Source organism: Schistocerca gregaria, chromosome 8, assembly GCF_023897955.1.
Source record: "Schistocerca gregaria isolate iqSchGreg1 chromosome 8, iqSchGreg1.2, whole genome shotgun sequence".
NCBI lineage: Eukaryota > Metazoa > Arthropoda > Insecta > Orthoptera > Acrididae > Schistocerca > Schistocerca gregaria.
In genome coordinates, this window is record NC_064927.1 from 248216712 (window position 1) to 248239709 (window position 22998).

Consider the following 22998-nt stretch of genomic DNA (forward strand, 5'->3'; position numbering starts at 1 on the left):
ATGTGTGACCGTGTCACATCTACTCAGTGAAAGTAGGAAAAGTGGACGAAATCCCAACTGAGCTGGCAAGCGGCCGCGAACTCGCCACAAAATCAGCTACCTACACTTCCCTGTGTGCTGTAACTGCGCATAACTTAACCCTCTAAATACCGCTACCGCGCGGCAGCGGTGATTGCCGCAAACCCTGCGCTCGCGAAAATACGTAGTCCTTAGCCCCCTCACTTTCTGTTCCTAGGAACTCCTAGATTCGCTCTTCTCCCGAGCATTGCAGGTGTGTCTCCTGTTCCCTCGTATAGTCAATGAGAAACTATCCGCTCAACTGAAAACTTCGCGCAAGTGCCATTCCACACCGCGCGCAGTTAAATATGTACGTATTTACTTGTCTTATCTATCTTTGCTTTTACTGTTGTTTGTGCTAACCGTCGCTGCATACCGCGATACGTTCAATGCACGTAATTACGTGTTTGCTCTCTTTTGCTTTTCTAGGAAAAGGGAAAATATACACGGTGAAGTTATACCTCACATACTTCGTTGGCTATAAATGACGACTGACTGACAACCTCAGCTGCCGACAGGTGTTGTTGATATACCTCGATGTGGACAACTGAAAATGTGTGCCCCGACCGGGACTCGAACCCGGGATCTCCTGCTTACATGGCAGACGCTCTATCCATCTGAGCCACCGAGGATACAGATGAATAGAGCGACTGCAGGGACGTAGACATTTGTCGGCAGCTGAGGTTGTCAGTCGGTCCTCATTTATTCCAGGGAAGAGCTGCACGGTCATAAACAGTAACTGTTCTTTCGAGAAAAAGTTACTGCCTTCGTATATATAGTTAAAGGCTACCCAGCCATTGACCTTCGTCTGTGCGAATGCGCACAGGTTGCTCAAACTCTTACGGGAATCGCCAAAGCGTGCGCGAGTAATGAGTGGGTGGGCAAATGTCTATAAGTTACAATACATATGTTGAATTGTGGACAGTTGGGAACGTGAGTCTAACGGGAAGCGTGCAAGGGATAAGTCCCTGCAGTCGCGCTATTCATCTGTGTCCTCGGTGGCTCAGATGGATAGTGTGTCTGCCATGTAAGCAGGAGATCCCGGGTTCGAGTCCCGGTCGGGGCACACATTTTCAGCTGTCCACATCGAGGTATACCAGCAACACCTGTCGGCAGCTGAGGTTGTCAGTCAGTCCTCATTTATTCCAGGGAAAAGCTGCACGGTCATCAACAGTAACCGTTCTTTCCAGAACAAGTTACTGCCTTCGTATATATACTTCGTTGGCTGTCTGGCGACGAAGGTGAAGAGGGAGAGCTTCCCTGCGATTTCATCGATGGAAAGTGAAGAGAAGGAAGAAAGTGTGGACCTGGACCGCCACAGTAGCGACACAATAATCTAGGGACAAACATTCCAATCCCTTCAATATGAATACAGGCAATGATTACCGCTCTTACGTCAGAAAATCTTTGGACAAGCAACTCCTTGTCTCTGCCGAACAAAACGAAATAAAAAAAAAAAAAGCATTATAAAATTATTTCCAGGCAGGACCCGCGCAGGCAGAAATATTTCCTCGGAATTGTACGCGTTTATGACATTCAGTCTAACAAAAATGATTCACAAAATTGTTGTAAGCACAAGCATATATATTTCAGAACGAAGATGTAAAATTCAATATACAAGGGAACGAGATTCTAGGTTCATTACTTCCTCGGAAATAAAAGCTCTTTGTGGGGTTCCATTCTTAATCGCTCTCAAGAAAAATAGCCGTGCCAATGCCCGGAGAACTCGTAAACGCAATTGTATAGGGATGATGGTTTGCCGACCTATGTTTTATGATAACAGATTTATGTAGTTACTGAGAAGCATCAGGTTTGCTGAGAGAGCGACCATGGGAACACGAGAAAAGTATGATAAATTAGCAGCAGGGTCGCGCAGGACTTTGAAAGTAACTGTAAAAACAATTACTACCTTTCAGAATTTGTGACCACTGACGAAATTCTGCTTCCCTTTCGAGGTCGGTTTTGTTTTCATTCCATACATGCCTGACAAACAGGCAAAGTATCGCCTGAAATTGTACGCCATGTGCGACAGTGGCACATTTTACGTGCACAGCTTTGAGATATACTGCGGCAAACAAAGGGAAAGTCCTTACTTAATATCGACTTCGCTTTCTCGCCTTCGAGAAAAACGAAAAGATGGCCGCTGGCAATATTCTTCAGATTTTTGGACATGGCAGGAATAAATGCACACAAATTGTGGATGTGGAGTAACGCTGACCCAACACGTAGTAGAAAGGACTTTCTGACCTCTCTGAGAACACTACAAAGACCATGCAGATCTTAAGAATTCGTCAGGGGATATATGAGTACATATGTCTCTCAAACTACCGAGAACCATTTAATACCGAGTCGACGAGACATTCCAATGAAAACAGACTAGATCCGTGTCGGGAATGCAGCCCACACAAAAATGACAAGACAACTGTACGTTGTTCGACATGCAACATTTTGTATGTAACAATCACTCGACACGCCAAGTGGTTTGCGACTGCTGTCGTCAACGAGAAGATGGGGAAATGCAAGTGCAGAGCGACTGATATTTAGTGTCTGTTATTTACACATGTAGCAATTTGCAATACACTGAAGCGTAAGAGAGACTGGTAGAGACATGCGTATTTAAATACAGAGATACGTACGCAGGCAGAATACAGTGCTGCGGTTGACAACGCGTGCAAAACAACAGATGTCTGGCGCAGTTGTTAGATCGATTACTGCTGCTACAATGGCAGGTTATCAAGATTTAAGTGAGTTTGAACGTGGCGTTATAGTCCGTGCACGAGCGATGGGGCAGTGCACCTTCGAGGTAGCGATGAGGTGAGAACTCTTCCGTACGACCATTTCATGAGCATACAGAGAACATCAGGAATCCGGCAAAACATCAAATCTCTGACACTGCTGCGGCCGGAAAAGGATCCTGCAAGATCGGGACCAATAACGACTGAAGAGAATCGTTCAATGTGGCATAAGTGAAACCCTTCCGCAAATTGCTGAAGATTTCAATGCTGGGCCATCAACAAGTGTCAGCGTGAGAACTACTCAACGAAACATCATCGATATGGGGTTTCGGAGCCGACTCGTGTACCCTTGATGACTGCACGACACAAAGCTTTACGCCTCGCCTGGGTCCGTCAACACAGACACGTTGGACTGTTGGTGACTGGAAATACGTTGCCTGGTCGTTTCAAATTGTAGCGAGCAGATGGATGTTTACGGGTATGGAAGGCCATCCCTTGAATCCATAGACCCTTCACGTTTACAGATGACTGTTCAAGTTAGTGAAGGCGCTTTTACGGTGTGGGGCGCATGCAGCTGGAGTGATATGGGACCCCTCATACGTCTAGATACGACTCTTGACAGGTGACACGCATGTACGCTGATCACCTGCATCCATTCATGACCATTATGCATTCCGACAGACCTGGGCAATTCCAGAAGGACAATGCGACACCCCACACGTCCAGAATTGCTACGGAATTCTTCCGAGTTTAAACACTTCCGCTGGCCATCACAGTCCCCAGACATGAACATTATTGAGCATAATTGGAGTGATCTACACCCCTCGTACTCTTACGGATTTATGGACAGCCCTGCAGGATTCATGGTGTCAATTCCCTCCAGCACTACTTCAGGCATTATTAGACTCCATGCCACGTCGCGTTGCGGCACTTCTGTGCGCTCGCAGGGGCCCTACACGATAGTATGTGGTGTACCATTTTCTTTGGCCCTTCAATGTACCATTAGTTTTAGTTAATATGAGAAACACATTTATATGGTTTATATTGTAATTATTCAATATCGTACGTTATTGAAAGCAAAAGTACTGCTATTACAATATAAAGCTTAGTTACGTATTCCTTTATCTTACCCCTCCTAAATTGCTAACGAAGTTACAATAAATATTAATTGTTTGCGAGGTTTAATGTCTTCATATTGCACTGACATTCTAAAAGTAGTAACACTTACAAAAATGTACGGATGGTGCCATTTTGGAACCGCGGCAAATGGCTCTCACCACTATGGGACTTAACAGCTGAGGTCATCAGTCCCATAGAACTTAGAACTACTTAAACCTAACTAACCTAAGGACATCACACACACATCCATGCCCGACGCAGGATTCGAACCCGCGACCGTAGCGGTCGCGCGGTTCCAGACTGAAGCGCCTAGAACCGCTCGCCCACTCCGGCCGGCTGGAAACGCGGCACCCAGATCCGTACGCGGTGTCTAATGAAACTGTGCCGTACGCGGTATTTATAGAGTTAACCTAAAAATTGTCAGTGAAGACAGGTTCAAGACGACACAGTTTATTCGTGTACTGAACGTTATGTCCTTCGTTCTATTTTGTCAGGTTTAATAACACATTTCAAGTCCACTGTGAGTATGGTAATAAGAAATCATTCGTTAAAGTGAGTTAAGAGATATACAACGAAGTAGTGCGTAAGTCAATATTTGTCACTTCGGCTATCCTCTGAACCACACGACATTCAAAACAGGGTTGCGTTAACGCCCAATATCTCCGCTGCTGGTAGTTTCATTGAATGCGCGGCGCTGTACGTAAAAAAAAAATCAACTGAACGGTAACCGAGTTTCGAGTCGCCCCTTGTGTTTTTGTGGCGGTACGAAATCCGGGCAGTCAGATCTGGTGCAGATGGCGCTCGTTGTGAAAAAGTTGTCACGCTGCCTGTGCGAGTATAATTTAAATGCGGGCGTGTTTTGGTTTCAGTTTAAATACACAGTGGGCCTATACTGTGAATTTGCTTCACTGAAGTCGAACGCTGTTTCTTACTTGTAACTGAAATAAAAAGAACGGACATAAAAAGAAAGCAACGCCGCAAAGCTCTGGAACGATAAGTTTGAAACACAAAATTTCGGAGCACCTTCTTTCTCTCAATCCTATACTTGACCTTTCTAGCTACAATTAGCTCGAGTAGAATCATAAATCCCCACGCTTTTGATATTTTAAGCCTATAGGCACAGGCAGAGAGTGAAATTAACCTATAAAGAATGCAGACGAATGTTTGCGACCAACCCACTACTGCAATCCAGCGCAGTGTAATTACGCAAAATCGGCAAAATTTAAATCTTTCAAATGTCTGACAGGTAAAGGGAGCACTCGTTTATCCGAGTGCGGATTATAGCGATTTATAAAATAAAAAATCACTGCCTGAAATATTCTTTTATATTTAGAAAGAACGTTTTCGGTTAGAATGCGCTATGGGCAATGGAGGCCCAGTCCCACCGACCGACGTCCTCGTGGACTGTACCCGTCTAACATGTTCGGGGCCAATTTCCTGCCTGCTTTTACCATTTATGTTGCTTGCCATCCAACAACTCTGACAACGCGTAGCAACGGCACTGAAACGACGAACTCTAGACCTAATGTCAAAAGTATACAACGAGTTTGACTATAGTTTGCATGTTTGTCATTCGTCCGGGTGAGCTGAAAGGTAAAAGTAAACTTTGATCCTAAATGCAATTGTACAATGTATCCTATGGTCATTTGTGCCTGCATTTAGACACGACACCCTTTTGAAGCAGGACTGATGTTTTTCAAACGCCCCGTATCACGTTAGCATGAAGCACCGTGATAATTAACTGGTTACAGCTGAGATATAGAGGGTAACACCAGTGGTAGAGCCACACAGCGAGTAGGTGGCAGACTGTGTCACTGTTTGGAACTGCGGCAGGTGAGGCGAGGGAGACGTAAGCTGCTGGGCGGGGGAGACGGCGGAAAGCGAAAGCGGCTGCCGGGCCGTTTAATTAGTGGGCTGTCAAGGGCCGCGCTGGCGGCCGGAATCGCGGCGATGCGGGAGGCTCCAGCCTATATGCACAGCCGCGGCGACTGCCGCCGATAGCACTGGCAAGCAAAACACGTCCCGTGACGGACGCCGAGTGAGCTGGGCGTCATTCAGCCTCACAGCTAAACCCATTCCTAGTGGCCAATTCAGGTATTTCCGAAAAATAAGCACAGCATTACATTTTCCACTGTCATTTTCAACATCGCGAGCGTGGATTAAAATCATTTTAAGAAAAAACTGAACCCCACACTCTTTTTCTAGCTTTATTTTATCAAGAAGTTTTCACCAATATTTAACTGGCTTGGGCAAAACTCCTTTCTCCTTTTGGGCGCAACTATAACTTGAAAGCGTCGCTCAGTTGTTCTCGCTTCTTTAGTGCAGATAAAAGCTCCTTGATCCAGAATGAAAGATGTATTAAATAAATACACTGCTACAGAGCTGGGAGTACGTTTTTACAGACTATGAAAAGAAACTCATTTTTCAGCTTCAGTCGGTTTTATAATCCAATATTTATTGGTACGGTGCGCTTCGGCAGCATGCTGCATCATCAGGTGCCAGTTATTTATACATCAATTGCTATATTACACATTTCTGCGGAATACGCGAAAGTTTTTCTTGAATATACTAGTGAGGTTATCATTCAAAATACTGTGGACCCCTGTAATGGTAATACGTCGGACATGGTGGTCTAGTGATAAGGCGCTTGCCTGAAAACTAAAAGGTAGCTGGATCGGATGCAAGTAGGGCCACGGAATGCTTCAATCTCCCTTTACCCTATCCTTGAACTCTCAATGACGTATAGACTCGAAACGATTAAACTGTAGGTCCCATTTCGATGAATACATGGGCGTTTATGGACCATGGGAGGTCACCGAAGTGCCGTCCAATTGAAAAATTTCTGCCAGATCGCTGAGGCAGACGGAATTATTATTATTATTATTATTATTATTATTATTATTATTATTATTATTATTATTATTAGAGGGAATTCAACAATACCAACCACCCAGAGAACAAGAAAACAGAAAAAGTCTTGCATCACATTTTCAATTCATTGAAAATGTCTAATATAACAATTTATGCACAAGTAAGATTAGGTGCCTAATGATGACAGTTTCGTGCCCATAATAATCGGAACAAAGGCGTGACTGAAGTACAGGAAGTGTTATTTTATTAATTTCGTACTGCAGTTAGAGACTTCAAACAATTCCATGAAAAATGAACAAATTTAATACAAACTTATGAAGTTATATACACTTGGGACGCAACTTGTGTTCGATTTAAATATTCACTTTTTATTGGAAATTGAAATAGAAATCAAATTACAATAAATTACGGCTGTTCTTAGTTGCCTCTCAAGCCTGCTGTACTCGGTTGATTACTGCATACATCATTCACGCATCAACATATGTTATGTTTCTTGCTTAACAAATGGCTCTGAGCACTATGGGACTTAATGTCGGAGGTCATCAGTCCCCTAGAACTTAGAACTACTTAAACCTAACTAACCTAAGGACATCACACACATCCATGCCCGAGGCAGGATTCGAACCTGCGACGGTAGCGGTCGCGCGATTCCAGACTGTAGCGCCTAGAACCGGTCGGCCACACCGGCCGGCTCTTGCTTAATACAATTTTGTTATTAATGGATGTGACGCGATATTACAGAGCGTAACAGATTGCGAATGGAATGAAACTAAAGTGTTATTTTCTTTACGCTAGTAAAACTTTCAAATGAGGGTATATGTTGTGTCTTGGAAAAATAACAGTAGCTAGATGTCTTTTTCCTGATGTGTCGTGTTATTAAACAAACAAGATAATCTTTTATTTATATGACTGAAAAACATCATAGTGATCAGATAAAAGTGTAAATGCCAATTTCTAATATTATTTTCGCGTATTTTGCACCATTCTTAAACGCCACATCTCTGCTGTCCTCTTCATTTTTGTGTTTCCGCCAAAAATTATACATGTTCGAAATTACCTATCCCTGATATTTACTGCAAAAGCTATATGGGTAAGCGGCTATCCCGTACAGAAAGTAAAAAAATAAAATGGTATACCAACAATTACGCACACCCACAAAAATAGAAATTACCGATTAGTTTTCTGAGGAACACCCTACGGGAACACTCAAAGATGAGCTGCACCACGACAACTCAAGACTTGCATACGGAAAGTATGCTTCCGAAGCACATATCCCTGTATTGTGGTAAGTATTTGCTGAAGAACATGCCAGGTGGTCAACCCAAAGTTCACCGAGGTATCTTGCAACTAACTTCACTTATAGCTACACTAACATGCTGCAGTTTTCTTCCTATGCCTTATTACTACTTAGAGAATGAATTTTTACTCGGTAGCATAGAGAGTGCTGATTGAAAACTTCCTGACAGACTGAAACTGTGCGCCGGACCGTGACTCGAACCCGGAACCTTTGCCTTTCGTGGGCAGATGCTCTACCGGCTGAGCTACTGAGGTTCCGCCAGTAACTCCCTCGCGGTCCGCCTCAACAGCGTGTGACTACCATGCAGAGGACCCAGTACTGCCAAGGATTTTCGCTTGGTGGGAGGGTTGGAACGGGCTCCACTCAGCTTCGTGACGCCAACTGAGGAGCTAGTTAATTGTAAAGAAGCGGCTCCAAGGTGTGGAAGACCGCAAACGGCCGGGAGAACGGTGTGCTGATCCCGCACCCTTCGACACTGCATCCGAATGGCAGTGGATGACACGACCGTCGTTACAAACAGCGTGGTCCTCTGAGCCTGAGCGCTGAGTTTAGTTTTCAGCACCTTCTTCTACTTCCTAAATTTAACTTTAAGTTCTCTACATTTTCCAGATCCAGAATGAATTTTTAGAAAGGTGTACAAGTTGGAATTCAATTCCGCGACTAGCAATCTTCGGTCGAGCCTTGGTCCGGCACACAGTTTTAATCTGCCAAAAAGTTTTACATTAGCACACACTCAGCTGCAGAGTGAAAATCTCATACTGGAAACAATTCCCCAAGCTGTGTAGGAGATGAGGTACTGGCAGAAACGAAGTTGCGAGGGCGGGTCGTAAGGTGTGTCTGGGCAGCACAATCCGTATAGCACTCGTCAACGGAAGGCAAAGGTCCCAGGTCGGGCATAAAATTTCAACCTTGTAACACCTGCGATAACCAAACGGCGCGGCCCCAAGCGGTAAGGATTCGTCTGCGCCATAGAGATCCACTGTACACGGAAACAATGTGACTCGTACAGAGAGTCCGTCATACGACGGATCTGATTAGAAAGGCACGTTCTCAATGGGCCGTCACAGACGGGGTCTCGAACTGAAAGAATTAATCCACTACATTCCGCTATAGAGAGAAATTAACAGGGGAAATAACCCCCCCTTTCCACGTGTAATTGTCAAAGATGATCTGTCATGTATGTCAGCAGAATTACGGGCTTGTACATTATGAGCTATGCCACGACTATCTGGGATTTGTAAACCTCGAACTTATGTAATCGGATATCTGTGTGTGTCACCAGACACCGCTGTTTTCCCCTGAGGACAGAGAGACCTGCAGACGGGAACAGCCGTCCCCTGAACTTGGAACACAGCCTGCTCGCTCCCACCCACCCCCGGCGTCTGCATTTCCGCTCATCAGCGGCAGGCGCGCCCTCAAAGGCCCGCCGCGGTCGCACAGCCGCCTGCATTGCAAGCAGGCCTTTCTGCCTGCGCTTCGTCGTTCCGGGCGACAAAGCGGCAACGCGATCGCGGATGCTCCTCGCCGCAGCCGGTGAGCGATGTAACAACCCGCCGCGTCCCGGTGTTGACGACGAAGCTTGGAACTCCGCACAGTGGCTGTGCCTCAGTGTGCGTTAATGCTGGATGTGTACGGAAAGATAAGAACAGCGAATAAAGCAAAGTACATTTATAAGACATACGTCGGCCTTTGAAAATCGAAGGAAACCAAAAATTCTGTACGAAAACGGGAAAAGTAAATGACTAGATATCATGGGAGTAATCGAAATATTCATTTCGCGATACAAAAAATGGAGATAATACTCTGGGTAAATTTAAGAAGTCAAAATTCTTTATAACCTTACGCCTGTATTAATTCAACACATTTAAGAGGCGCCAATGTGAAACAAGTGCCTAACTGTTGTATCGAGAATATAATTATGAAAGAAGTGATACTCGATACACTACACGCCATACTGATTTAAGTGCGTAATGTTTTCAACGTTTCCACCCATAAGAAAACGGCATTGTACAGCGAAGCACATCGAAGCCAGTGTCACAGCTGCACTGTAACGTTCCACAACCGTACCGTCACTGTACTAGAAGCGACGCAGAAATCGAAAGTGAACAACTGGCACGTTACAAGCGTTATCAACCAAACACTACACCATAATTGATGAAATATGCATGCTCCGCAACAAAATTTCAAAAGCAGCAGATACAACTGGACCTCCACAACTCCCAATAGCCACTCAATCAGTAGAACAGTGCACAAAATTGTAACTATAGTGTTTCCGTGTTAATTTTGATTATTTAAGACGTTTTATTATATAATAACATAACGTTTGTATGCAGATACGCCTGAAGATCAGTAGAACTTTCTCGAATCCGTAGCAGTCTCTGAAGTTAAACAAAATGATGTTTGGTTTGTGGGGCGCTCAACTGCGCGGTTATCAGCGCCCGTACAAATTCCTAACCTTTTCTCAGCCCAATCTCGCCACTTTCATTAATGATGATGATGACAACACGAATACCCAGTAATCCCGAGGCAGGTGAAAATCCCTGACCCCGCCGGAAATCGAACCCGGGACCCCGTGCTCGGGAAACGAGAGCGCGACCGCGAGAGACGAGCTGCAGAAGTTAAAACTCAATGTAAATATGACTATCAGCAACTTACCCCAAATAATTAATGCAAAGAGTACTCCTTAGCTTCTATGAGACGTTCAATACGAAGCTTTGGTCACTCGGTGGAGCTAATCCACATTTATCATGTAAACGTAAGCTTTTCCATTTACTTCGCCCTATAGCTGCCATGAATAAAACAAAACGATATGCGGTAACAGTATTTTACTTCAGAAAAACCACGCTACATTGCTTTAAATACATGAAAAATAGAAGAAAACATTGTATCTCGTTTACTGTATTCCGAATTTTTCAGGTATCCATCTACCAGTGAGGCATTTTGAAGACTAGCGTTTTCTTTTCGCGTTGCAACTATTAAGAAAATAGTAAGACAGCAACTGGTAGTTATTGTAAAATATGAAAATTGCAGATGTCTATGGCTTTAGAAAACTTGTGACTAGTAGAATAGAGGAACCATAGACGTCCGCAAAAACCGTGGTTGTAGTGGTGAGGGTGGCAAGAGGTCGCACTTGAACCCCCACGTCCTCCCCCGGGAATATGGAGCGCAGAGTTTAATTACAAAATCACCACTCACTTTTGGCAATCAGTGGAGAACCATCAATTCTCCGGGATAAGTTTCCTTTGTGTGATCTATGAAATTTGGAACTTGTGGCGTGAGGCATCGTAAAACTAACTCATTTATATAAAAAATGGCAACTTTGTAGTGTGTTGTCCTCCCCCCCTCTCCTCCCTCCATGAAGTTCTGCGGATACCCTCGTATGGAAGAATCCTAACTGCTTACGTAGTAGCCTATAGACGGAAAAAATTCCCATTATACGTCTCCACTATTTTGGTTCTTCGTTAAATAACAACAAATGAATGTTTTATTGTGTTACAAGCGCTATTTGATGCTGATCGTACATTCATAATCATTAGTATTGTTGGTTGCGATAGTGCGATACTTTGCTATTCAGTTTCGTATCTTCTTTTGTGAGACGGAAGACTCAAAATTCTTTTGCCCCAACAGTGATGTAACGATAACTTTCGCTCTTCTACTTCATGAAACATTCATTTTTACCCAGTTGATTAAATGCTAACGGAAGGCATCTATAACATGGCGACAGAGAACGCATGAACAGTGTTATCGCGAGCACGAAGAAATGTGAATTTGTGTTTGCTATTATTTATTCTAAACAGAGGCTGTTAGCCACAGAAATACGATTATGTCTAGATGTGACCAACGATACTGTTACATACAGTTTCCTACGGCATAATTTAGTAACTGAACATGGTTTTACATGAGAACAACATCATCAATGATCCTGTTATCCATCCCAGCTTCTGCTGGAAGACTAAATTATTATTCGCGATCTTCTCACAGCAGATCGTTGTCGGAAACCGATGTTACTAGTTATCATTCTTAATGTGAAAAAACTTCACATACGCGCTGTTTTCAATTTAATTATGACTAGAAGGCAATGCATGCCTGGCAAGTATAGTAGTAACAAAAGTTTCAACATCTATACTCGTTAGTAGCGAGGAAAACTCAAACAAGGGTTATCGACGCTTCAGTTATTTAGCATGGCTCTGAGCGATGCTCTAATACGAACACCGCTACAAGGATATTGTTCACACGTTTCGTCGCTCTCGTTTACCTTAACTCCAACATAAAGCGGTATTCCTGGCCATCAAGGGCTCATTGTTGCCGAGAAAGCCACTCTTCAGTACCGAAACCGAAGATTCCTAGATGCAGCGTAGTGTTTGTAAAAACAGACAACCCATTATTTCACACCAAATCCGCTATGATCGTGTTAATTAGCAAAGGTGAAGTACAGGTTATGTGATGGGTGACCGACAAAAACTGAGAAATCGACGTCCAGAGTTTTCTGCTGGAGTGAAGTTGTGCCCCGTTGTTATGACTTGTACCACAGCCTGTGCAGGATGCAGGTAGCTATGGATCAATTCTTATGGTGTGATAATTGTGTGAAATACTTCTCATACATCGGCTGTCCACAAACGATTTTGGCGTTTTTAAGCCTCATCTCCATCTTTCGTACATGGCGGACCTGTTCTTCAACGTTACACTATCACACTGCTTCATATAATAATGTTTTTAACGAATCAACGTTGTGACCTATAATGACATACTAATATTTGTGTATTTCGTAATGACTCTTAATCCATTTTCATTTTAGTATTCCATTCCACACACCGATATGCATCGCCCATTGAAGCAACGCGTATAATGAACCTTGTGTTCGTTAAGTCTTTTTAATAAGCGAAAGAACAATACCAAACAAAACCCGACACGTAACGTTACGACTATGATGTCAACCAACTCATTTCGCGCCTCGTTAAACACTACACATTCGTCATGCACAATGAGAATTACTGTTCACATCTAAACATACCTTTGTTATAAAAAATATCGCAAATATTACTTGTTCCACAACAAGTCAGAAATTCGTTTCGTGTTGCCTTTTCATCATACGATTTCTCATTTCACCGAACATTTGTTACGCGCAAGAATCATCATCTGGACCCGATGATCATATGAGTGTAGGATTTTTAAGCACCCCATTTCAGGTGTAAGAATCGTTTCCTAAAAGCATGGTTAGGTAATGTGCCGTATACTCTCAGTCGCTACACAACGCACTTCATCCAATTCGTGGAATTTACACCAGTACACCTTCCAAGAGCTTTCGCGATTCGCCAATAGCAATTTATCGATAGGTTCATATTTCCCCTCTTTAATGAAACAATGCCGGTACCTTGGAATGAGTCCATTGGTATGCGTTACACTTATGACGCGTTACTTCTCTGTCAGCAATACATATGCCTACCATTATTTTAGACCAATACATATACTTTAGCTAACATCTAGAGTTCATATGTAAGGTGAGTTTATTAGGCGATGCTATAAACATTTTTCGAAATCACCAAGAAAAATGTAGTTACGAGCACCAATTGTGGTTTCCTTCTGCACACTTGTCAGTTGATTGTAGTTTTGGACTTTTTGGGAGATTTATGTTCCACCTTTCTTAGAAGTAATGTCCTCTTAATACGTTCATCGACTGGCAAGTGTGTATAAGGAATGCACAACGGGTGCTCGTAACTACTAGCACGTCTGTGTTACACACATGGCTAATTCCAGGAGGCCATCGTAAAACGATATGTATTTTGTAGAATCTGAATACAAATGTAATGACTGCAAAAAGTTTCATCCTTGCACGGAATTAACCCTGCAGCTCAACTGATAAGCAACGCGACACAGCTGATACCTTACTTACCATGTATTCAGTGGCGGGTACCCAAGAACATGGCGTCATCGTCTATGTTAAATGGAGAAAAATACTGGGCCAGCGTTCGCGCATACCGCAAACACGAAGGGCCGTGCCACACACGAAGAGACAAAGGGCGCAAAAATGGAAATAAAAGAGCAATGGCTAAGGACAAACAAGAATTATTTTAAATAATACAACAATAATATTATAACAGTAATTCGACACTGTTGAATAAACGCCGTTTCACAAATTTCAGACGCAATGTGTGGATTAGTAGACGGAATTCGTTGTTTCAATATTTAAACTAATGCGGTGTTTACTTTGAATCGACAGGAACTTGAATTTTTTATGTGAAATCGTGTTTAACTTTGCCAAATCAAATATCAGTTCGTGCTTCAATGCGCGCAATATCCTTTGCATTATCTAACGTAACATGGTATCATTTCAGTGAATATTTTAAACCGAGATATCTCTTTGTCAATTAAATGAATGCACAGGCTGGCAAGATTAACATCCAAGTGATACGCGAAGTAGCAGTAATCAATGTATATAGTACTCAAAATCTTTTAAGTTTTTGTAAGAGATGATATAAAAAAGCGATACAAGGTTAAGAGGTCTGTGGAATATTGAAAGATATATGTATATATTTAAGAGAGGCACGTGCGTGAATGAAAAGGCTTTTGTGTACGCTGTTTTATGTGCACTGAACATTGTACGGCCTGCTTCGCATTACATGTGCTAACATTTCGTATCTGGTGGAGCAGATTGAACGGTTCACAGTGTGCAATAAACCATTCTGCTGCCCTGAGTGTGAGTGATAGGGACCAGGAGAAACTTTCGCCTGACAGGCCCTGGGAACGGTACACGTTGGCTTCAGACGGCGTAGAGAGCAGCGCCTAGTCAGTGTGCGAGAATCCCCGCTCGATTGTCTGTCTCGGCGTTTCTTATGCAGATGACGGCGCTCCAGTACGCAACCCAGGCTCGGTTTCACCGCCGCTGTCTGTCGCATCTCTTACAAACAACCCACACGCCTCGGCGCGTTTTCACACTGGTGCACGTCGGACCTATGGAAATCGAACATGCTGCTCATAGTCTACACTAAATGTACCTGTAAAAATGCGAAAAATTTGACTGACGTAGGAAAAGACACACTGAATAACTTGAAGTAGCAGACATTACTGATAGTTTAGTCTGTCATGACAGACTTCATCACCCTAAAATGTATATATCGTTTACGTTTAAACATGTGAAATGACATTTTGTCTAGCGTCTCGAAAGATGTGACTCGCGCGCGAATGGTCTTCAGTATATTTGAATTTGGATGTCTTGAAATCCTGTGCGCTGGATTGCCAAAGCGGTCCTATTCCCCATAAATACGGAGGAAATATTTGAAGTAAGTAACTTATGACACCAAAGTCGACAGAGAAATACAGCTGGCTGCCAGGATCGTAAATTTTTTTCCCATTTTCAAAATGAATCAAAAAATTTGAAGAAGTGCTACAGAATCTCGTACGTCGATGTGTTCCTGCGTGCCTCATGTTAATCCGTTTTCGTGACGTATAAAATGCTACACGATTCCGAAGAATGTGACAGTGAAATAAACTTGCAACTCGTAACTCGGCGTCGAACGCTGACGTTCGAATCTCGACAAGGAGTCGCTTCGACTGTTGAGACAAGGTATGTCAAAACCACGTAAAAGAGGGATGCTCTGTATGTACCAGCCCATAGAATACTGTTCGGGAATGTGGTGGAGGTATTCCCGGTACGCAATTAAGAAATTTTGTAAGAGAATTTCTGTATCTTTAGTACGCGAAGAATGGCGCTATAGCATCCGAGCGAACTTTGGTTTAGCCTGTATACTAGATAACGACTGTCTTTTTATATACATGACCTGACAGATAAGGACAACGTACTCCAAACAAGGAAGATTCTAGATTAACGCTACATTTCAGCAAACGTTTGGGCTAGGTGGAAGATGACGGTCTGCTTAGACGATCGTATTATAGTGACACAGACTAACTTTCGTTGAACGAGCTCAAAGTTTTAGGGGATCAGTTCTTAATTTTTTATTGTTTTACATGTAACTAGCTGGCAAACCCGACGTTTCCCGGGTATTCATTATGCCAATTTTATATTAGGAATGAAAAAAAAATGAATCGTGTTTGTAGTGTAATATAGAAAAAATATCATTTCCACATATACGCGAAAACACCTTTGAAATTTTAGAACAGTTTCTGTACAATGGTAACAGCTGCTTCGCGTGCCTGCAGCGCTATTTTGTGTAATTATCCAAGGCAACACCTCTTCATAGCTCTACAGACGGCTCTTGTTTCCGCATAGACATTTGTTCGTCGCAGTTGAAAGCTATCAAAAGGGCCGTAATAGCCGGCCGTAGAAACCGTGCGGTTCTAGGCGCTACAGTCTGGAACCGAGCGACCGCTACGGTCGCAGGTTCGAACCCTGACTCGGGCATGGATGTGTGTGGTGTCCTTAGGTTAGTTAGGTTTAATTAGTTCTAAGTTCTAGGCGACTGATTACCTCAGAAGTTAAATCGCGTAGTGCTGAGAGCCATTATTATTATTATTATTATTATTATTATTTTAGTTTCCGTAAGTTGACTCGACTGTAGGAGTGTCTGAGCAGTAAAGAGTAAATACATTAAAACTTAATGCAAGCTTTTTCACGCATCTCAGTGCCCATGAGATCTCTTTAACTGTGTGTCATACAATGATATTTTATACGTACATTCAGTGGCATATGTGCATACTGTCTGCAAAATACAGTTAGTAGCAAAGAAATAATAAATTTAAGCGTCCTGCACGGTGCGGCAGTTTTTCACGCACCTCAATGCTTATGACTTCAAACCTCTTGAACTATGATAAGAAGGTGGTTCTTCCTCCTACAGCGATTGATGCCTGACAGTAAAGGATATGTTCGGTTGAAAGATAGACCCACACATACATTCGTATCTGTATTTTATAACATGTACGGATTAACACCTTTCATCTTAAGTCCGCATGATATAAATTACAAAAAAAATGGTTCAAATGGCTCTGAGCACTATGGGACTTAACATCTTTGGTCATCAGTCCCCTAGAACTTAGAACTACTTAAACCTAACTAACCTAAGGACATCACACACATCCATGCCCGAGGCAGGATTCGAACCTGCGACCGTAGCAATCGCGCGGTTCCGGACTGAGCGCCTTAACCGCGAGACCACCGCGGCCGGCCTATAAATTACAGATATGGCGACAGCACTAGCTGAAATTTCGTGATAAAGCTATTAAGCATTCTAGATTACTTAACTGGCAAAAAATTTAATAAACTACCGTAGTCTCATTTGGAGAATTTATTTCCTTTATTAATTAGCCATACCGAAAAGTGACAGATGGTCTGTAGATTAAAATCACGTACATGGTTTATATATATAAAAAAAATATCCTTAACAATATGTTACTTTCAGTACACCCTCATACATGGGACTTAAATATCACACTGATCACAGCTGGAATGGCTCTGCCAGAGACGTGAGCGAATTGAGGCAGCGACGAAGAACCCTTGCGCTTTGGACGGCGGTTGACCGGTCGTGGCTGACTAGCGCTTTCGGGACCTCGGCGACCCCACGCCAGTATGTGCCAAAGTCGCCGTTGCCGCGTGTTCTATGCCAGTAGCAAGTGTGTGTGTGTGTGTGTGTGTGTGTGTGTGTGTGTGTGTGTGTGTGTTTTATTTAGAGAGAGAGAGAGAGAGAGAGAGAGAGAGAGAGAGAGAGAGAAAATGAATTCAACTGCTTAGAAGTGAATGTGCCTTCATACAGACAATCTTTTCTAGAATAAGTGCTTTCCTAAAAATAAGGTTCAAAGTACTTTCAACGTTGTTCTGTTATCTATTTTTTTCTCATACACGCATCAAAACGCAGCAGAAGAAGCAAGAGGCGCCGGTGGCTATTTCCGCCCCCCGCATTTCGCAGCTGCGTGCGACGGCGCGGCCCCCGTTGTGCACTGCTGGGGCCCAGCGAGTGGGCGGCGGTATTCTTGTTCGCGCATTTGGCAGGCGTCAGTGTAAACTCGGAAACACAAGCGAAACCGCAGCTTTCTTGCACCACGTCTCGCTGTCGCCCGTGGCGACGTCCGCTCTCGGGCTCACCCGTCCCGAGGCACGAATCTTTCGACGACATCTCCTGGCCGCCGCCACCTAACCCACGGAACTTCGTGGATTCGCTCAGTGCGTGCGCGGTCCTGCTAATTGAATTTGTAGACACAAGGTGTGGACCCGAACAATATTTTGGTCGCTGTTTAGGGATATTTCGATATAGGACGGCCGCGGTCTCCTGTGGTTCGTTACACAGTGATTGCATTTCGTCTGAGGTGTTACCTCCGTTTATCTTTGTTCCTGGATTCAACTGAAAATATCTGCACAAATATGCAAAGTTGCTGATGGTATGCACTGTGTGATGTATTTCGAAACAAACTTATCCATTCATTCGAGAGATACTTACTGCTGACAACAACCATTCCTATTTTGCTCCCCCCCACCCCACCCCTTAAGCCTGCATTCAGCACTGCTCGATTCTGCCTCGGGTTTGTTCTTCTGGCGTGTTAGATGTGCGTGAACAGCTATGCAGAGCAGTACCGATATGTTTATTGATGAAGAGTTGGCTGATGTGCAGTCTCGTGTGGGTGTTCACTGAGTCGAATGGACGAGCGGCAGAAAGACGCGTGCTTCTCTGTTCCCACAACTACGGCAACCCCGTCACTGTACTCGTGCTTTTGCGTCTGAATGTATGCGAATACGAGAAATCAAAACTGTGTTGTACGTTTTCTCGATTCCACGTGCATGCTTATTCCCAGTCGTCCAGGTATTTCCTCAGAAACAAAGAACACCATGCTTACATTACTACTGTGTAATGAACCACACGTGACCAAGGGTCACTCATAACGAAATACTCAGAACATACAGCTAAACGATCTCCTAAATTGCGTTGCTTCTGTTCAGGTTCACCTTCTATAATGGTGCCAACAGCTACAAATGGCTTGGCAAAATGTATCTATTATTGTATTACTCTATACTAAAAACCTTCCTAACTACCTTGCCAACTACTGGAAAAATGTATATTTCAGTGTATTACTCTTCTTTTACTGTATATTACTAAACCTTCCTGGTCATTAAAACTGCTACACCACAAGACGACGTGCTACAGACCCGAAATTTAACCGACAGGAAGAAGGTGCTGTGATAATGCAAATGATTAGCTTTTCACATATGCAAATGATTAGCTTTTCAGAGCATTCACACAAGGTTGGCGACGGTGGCGACACCTACAACGCGCTGACATAAGGGAAGTTTCCAACCGATTTCTCATACACAAACACCAGTTGACCGGCATTGCCTGGTGAAACGTTGTTGTGATGGCTCGCGTAAGGAGGAGAAATGCGTACCATCACGTTTAAGACTTTGATAAAGGTCTGATTGTAGCCTATCGCGATTGCAGTTTATCATATCGCGGCATCGTTGCTCGTGTTGGTCGAGATCCAATGACTTTTTAGTAGAATATGGAATCGGTAGGTTCAGGAGTGTAATACGGAACGCCGTGCTGGATCCCAACGGCCTCGTATCACTAGCAGTCGAGATGACAGGTATATTATCCGCATGGATGTAACGGATCGTGCAGCCACGTCTCGATTACTGAGTCAACACATGGGGACGTTTGCAAGACAAGAACCATCTGTACGAACAGTTCGACGACGTTTGCAGCAGCATGGACTATCAGCTTGGAGACCATGGCTGCGGTTACACTTGACGCTGCTTCACAGATGGTGTACTCAACGACGAACCTGGGTGCGCGAAAGGCAAAATGAATCCAGGTTCAGTTTACAGCTTCATGATGGGTCGTATCCGTGTTTGGTGACATCGCGGTGAACTCACATAGGAAGCGTGTATTCGTCATCGCCTTACTGGCATATCACCTGGAGTGATGGTATGGGATGCCATTGGTTAAACGTCTCGGTCACTTCTTGTTCGCATTGCCGGCACTTTGAACAGTGGACGTTACGTTTCAGATGTGTTACGACCCGTGACTCTACCCTTCATTCGATCCCTGCGAAACCCCTACATTTCGGCAGGATAATGCACGACCGCATGTTGCAGGTCCTGTACGAGCCTTTCTCGATACAGAAAATGTTCAACAGCTGACCTGCCCAGCACATTCTCCAAATCTCTCACCAACTGAAAACGTCTGGTCAATGGTAGCCGAGCAACTGGCTCGTCACAATATGCCAGTCACTACTCTTGATGAACTGTGGTATCGTGTTGAGGCTGCATGGGCAGATGTACCTGTACACGCCATCCAAGCACTGTTTGACTCAATGCCCAGGCGTATCACGGCCGTTATTACGGCCAGTGGTGGTTGTTCTGGGTACTGATTTTTCAGGATCTATGCACCCAAATTGCGTGAAAATGTAATCACATGTCAGTTCTAATATAATATATTTGTCCAATGAATACCCGTTTATCGTCTGCATTTCTTCTTGGTGTAGCAATTTTAATGGCCAGTAGTGTACCTTGCCAACCACTGGCAAAATGAATATTTTAATATATTACTCTTCTCAACCTTACATTAGTAAGCCTTCGTAATAATTATGGGGTATAAAACAGAACAATTTGTACTTGATTGTCTATGTAACGTATCGCTGAAGGAGTAGTAATTGTAATTAACTAATGCGTAACCTATAGATTATGATCCCCGTTGAATAAAACGTGGAGCAGTAAACTTTACGATGGTTCAGTAGCAATGCTACATTTACCGCCCTTTAATGGTCTAGGATTAAATTTTCTTCTTCACTTGTCATCTTCGAAGTATCTAAGGATCGATACAGTCACGGTTCAGTGAAATAGCTTCTTTTTATCCCCTCCGAAGTGAATTTGCGCTGAACTGCACTCGAGCAGGCCCTGAAGGCCACGCGACGCCGACCGGCCGCCACGTAGCGTCACGCGGATGCCGTACGGAGCACTTCGCTCTCCCAGCCGTTGTCGACGTTTGCAGACCTTGGAGCCGCTTCTCAATTGGCATCTTGAGGCTGAGTGCACCCGTTCCAGTCTTCTCACTAAGGAAACATCTCTGGCAGTATTGGGAATTGGACCCGGTCCTCTGCTTGAGAGTCAAACGCTTTGAGCACTCTGCCACGAAGGCGGCCCCCTCCTCTAAAACATTAATAAAGATAAGAAAATAAATATTAATGAAGGGAGGATAGTGAATCTCACACAGTTTCTTCGTGATGGAAGATGGGCGACATTTAGGGAAAGGTCCTTCGTTAGTAAATTTGTGAAAATTTGTTGAATATATATTTCAGAAGATCTTCCGAAACGGCACGCTGCATTGCGTTCCGGGAAATGCTCAAGAGACGTCGAACAATCCAGATCGAGCCAGCCCACTTTTGTTTTGTTTTTAACAGGAATAAAATGTCTGTATGCTAATCAGGATTAATTTTTAGGACTCTTTACAAATTTAATTATACGACATGCAGTGCCGGTAGTTTTATTGGAAGAATATATTATGTTTTTAATCCATCCACCAATGGTTTATTTTATGGAGTGAATTTATATGAAAATGTGTACATTTATTTTCAGCAACTTTGCGTAGTTTGCAGTTATTAAATCGCTATGTAGCACTCTTTGAAAATGCTATTTTTAATTTAACTGTATTGTTAACGGCGCCGGAACGGCGTAACATTCCCGATACAGAAATCTAGGGCCCCAATAACGATTTTTATACGAGGGTTAAGTCAATTATTATCCGCAGTTTAGTTATATTTTTGTTTATTTTGGTAGTACTGTCGTTTTACGTTGATGACATATGCTTTGTTTATTTGCTGTTATATCTTTGCAATTTTCAAGCTGCTAGGTTAGTTTCGTTATCACTGCCATGCTGCTAATAATGGCTGCTCCGCTGTCTATTTGCACCAGAGAAGAGCAACGTTCAGCGATCCGTTTTTTTGTGGTCGGAACGTGTATCAGGGGCCGAAATTCATGGAAGACTTTCGGTACAGTACGGGAACAGTGTTTTGCCACAACGGAGTGTCTACGAATGGATTGAGAAATTCCGAAATGGTCGCATAAGTGTTACGCATGGCGAAGGAGCCGGACGACCGTTTACCGCCACAAATGAAGAAACCATTGAGCGTTCACGTGAAATGATTCTCTTAGACAGACGATTTACTGTAGACGAAGTGGTATATCGTCTGCAAATTAGTCACTTCTGCCTACGAAATCATCCACGACAGACTTGGGTTTCATAAAGTTTGAGCAAGATGGGTCCCAAAACAACTCACACAGTTCCATAAACAAATGCGCGTGGAGATCTGCAAAAAACATATGGATTGCTATGGTAATGAAGGGGACAACTTCTTAGACAGGATCATTACTGGCGGCAAAACATGGATCAACTATTACGAGCCGGAGAGTAAACGGCAGAGTATGGAATGGAAACATCCTAATTCGCCGTGCAAGAAGTTCAACACCCAACCGTCCGCAGGAAAACTGATGCTTACTGGTTTTGAGGACGCACAAGGTCCAATACTGGAACATTATGGGAAAAGGGGCACAACAACAAACAGTGAACGTTACAGTGTGATGCTTAGTGCCAGGCTAAAGGCTGCAATTCGAAGTAAACGCCGAGGATTGCTGTCAAAATGTGTTATGGCGTTGCAAGACATTGCCCGTCCGCATTCTGCTGCCCACACTGCTGAAATGCTCCAGAAAATAAAATCCTCCATATAGTCCCGGATCTTGCCCCCCTTCTGACTATCATTTGTTTGGCACACTGAAACAGGCATTAATGGTTCAAATGGCTCTGAGCACTATGCGACTTAACATCTGAGGTCGCTCGGCTGCAGACTGTAGCGCCCAGAACCGCACGGCCACACAGGGCGGCAAACAGGCATTAAGGGGCCGTCGATTTGCCTTGGAAGAAGCAGTGCATTCCTGGCTCGCAGCTCAACCGAGAACCTTCTTTTATGAGGGCATCAGGGAAGTTTGTA

General features: G+C 43.6%; 1 protein-coding gene and 1 non-coding gene across 15 annotated transcripts in view; both read right to left on the reverse strand.

The window, feature by feature from the left end:
- The window catches only part of LOC126284122 (afadin), a 995168-nt gene that overhangs the window by 488565 nt on the left and 483605 nt on the right, over nt 1-22998 (reverse strand). The window lies entirely within an intron of this gene.
- Trnat-ugu (transfer RNA threonine (anticodon UGU)) lies at nt 616-689 on the reverse strand. Its single transcript has one exon. It is a non-coding gene; the product is annotated as a tRNA-Thr (tRNA).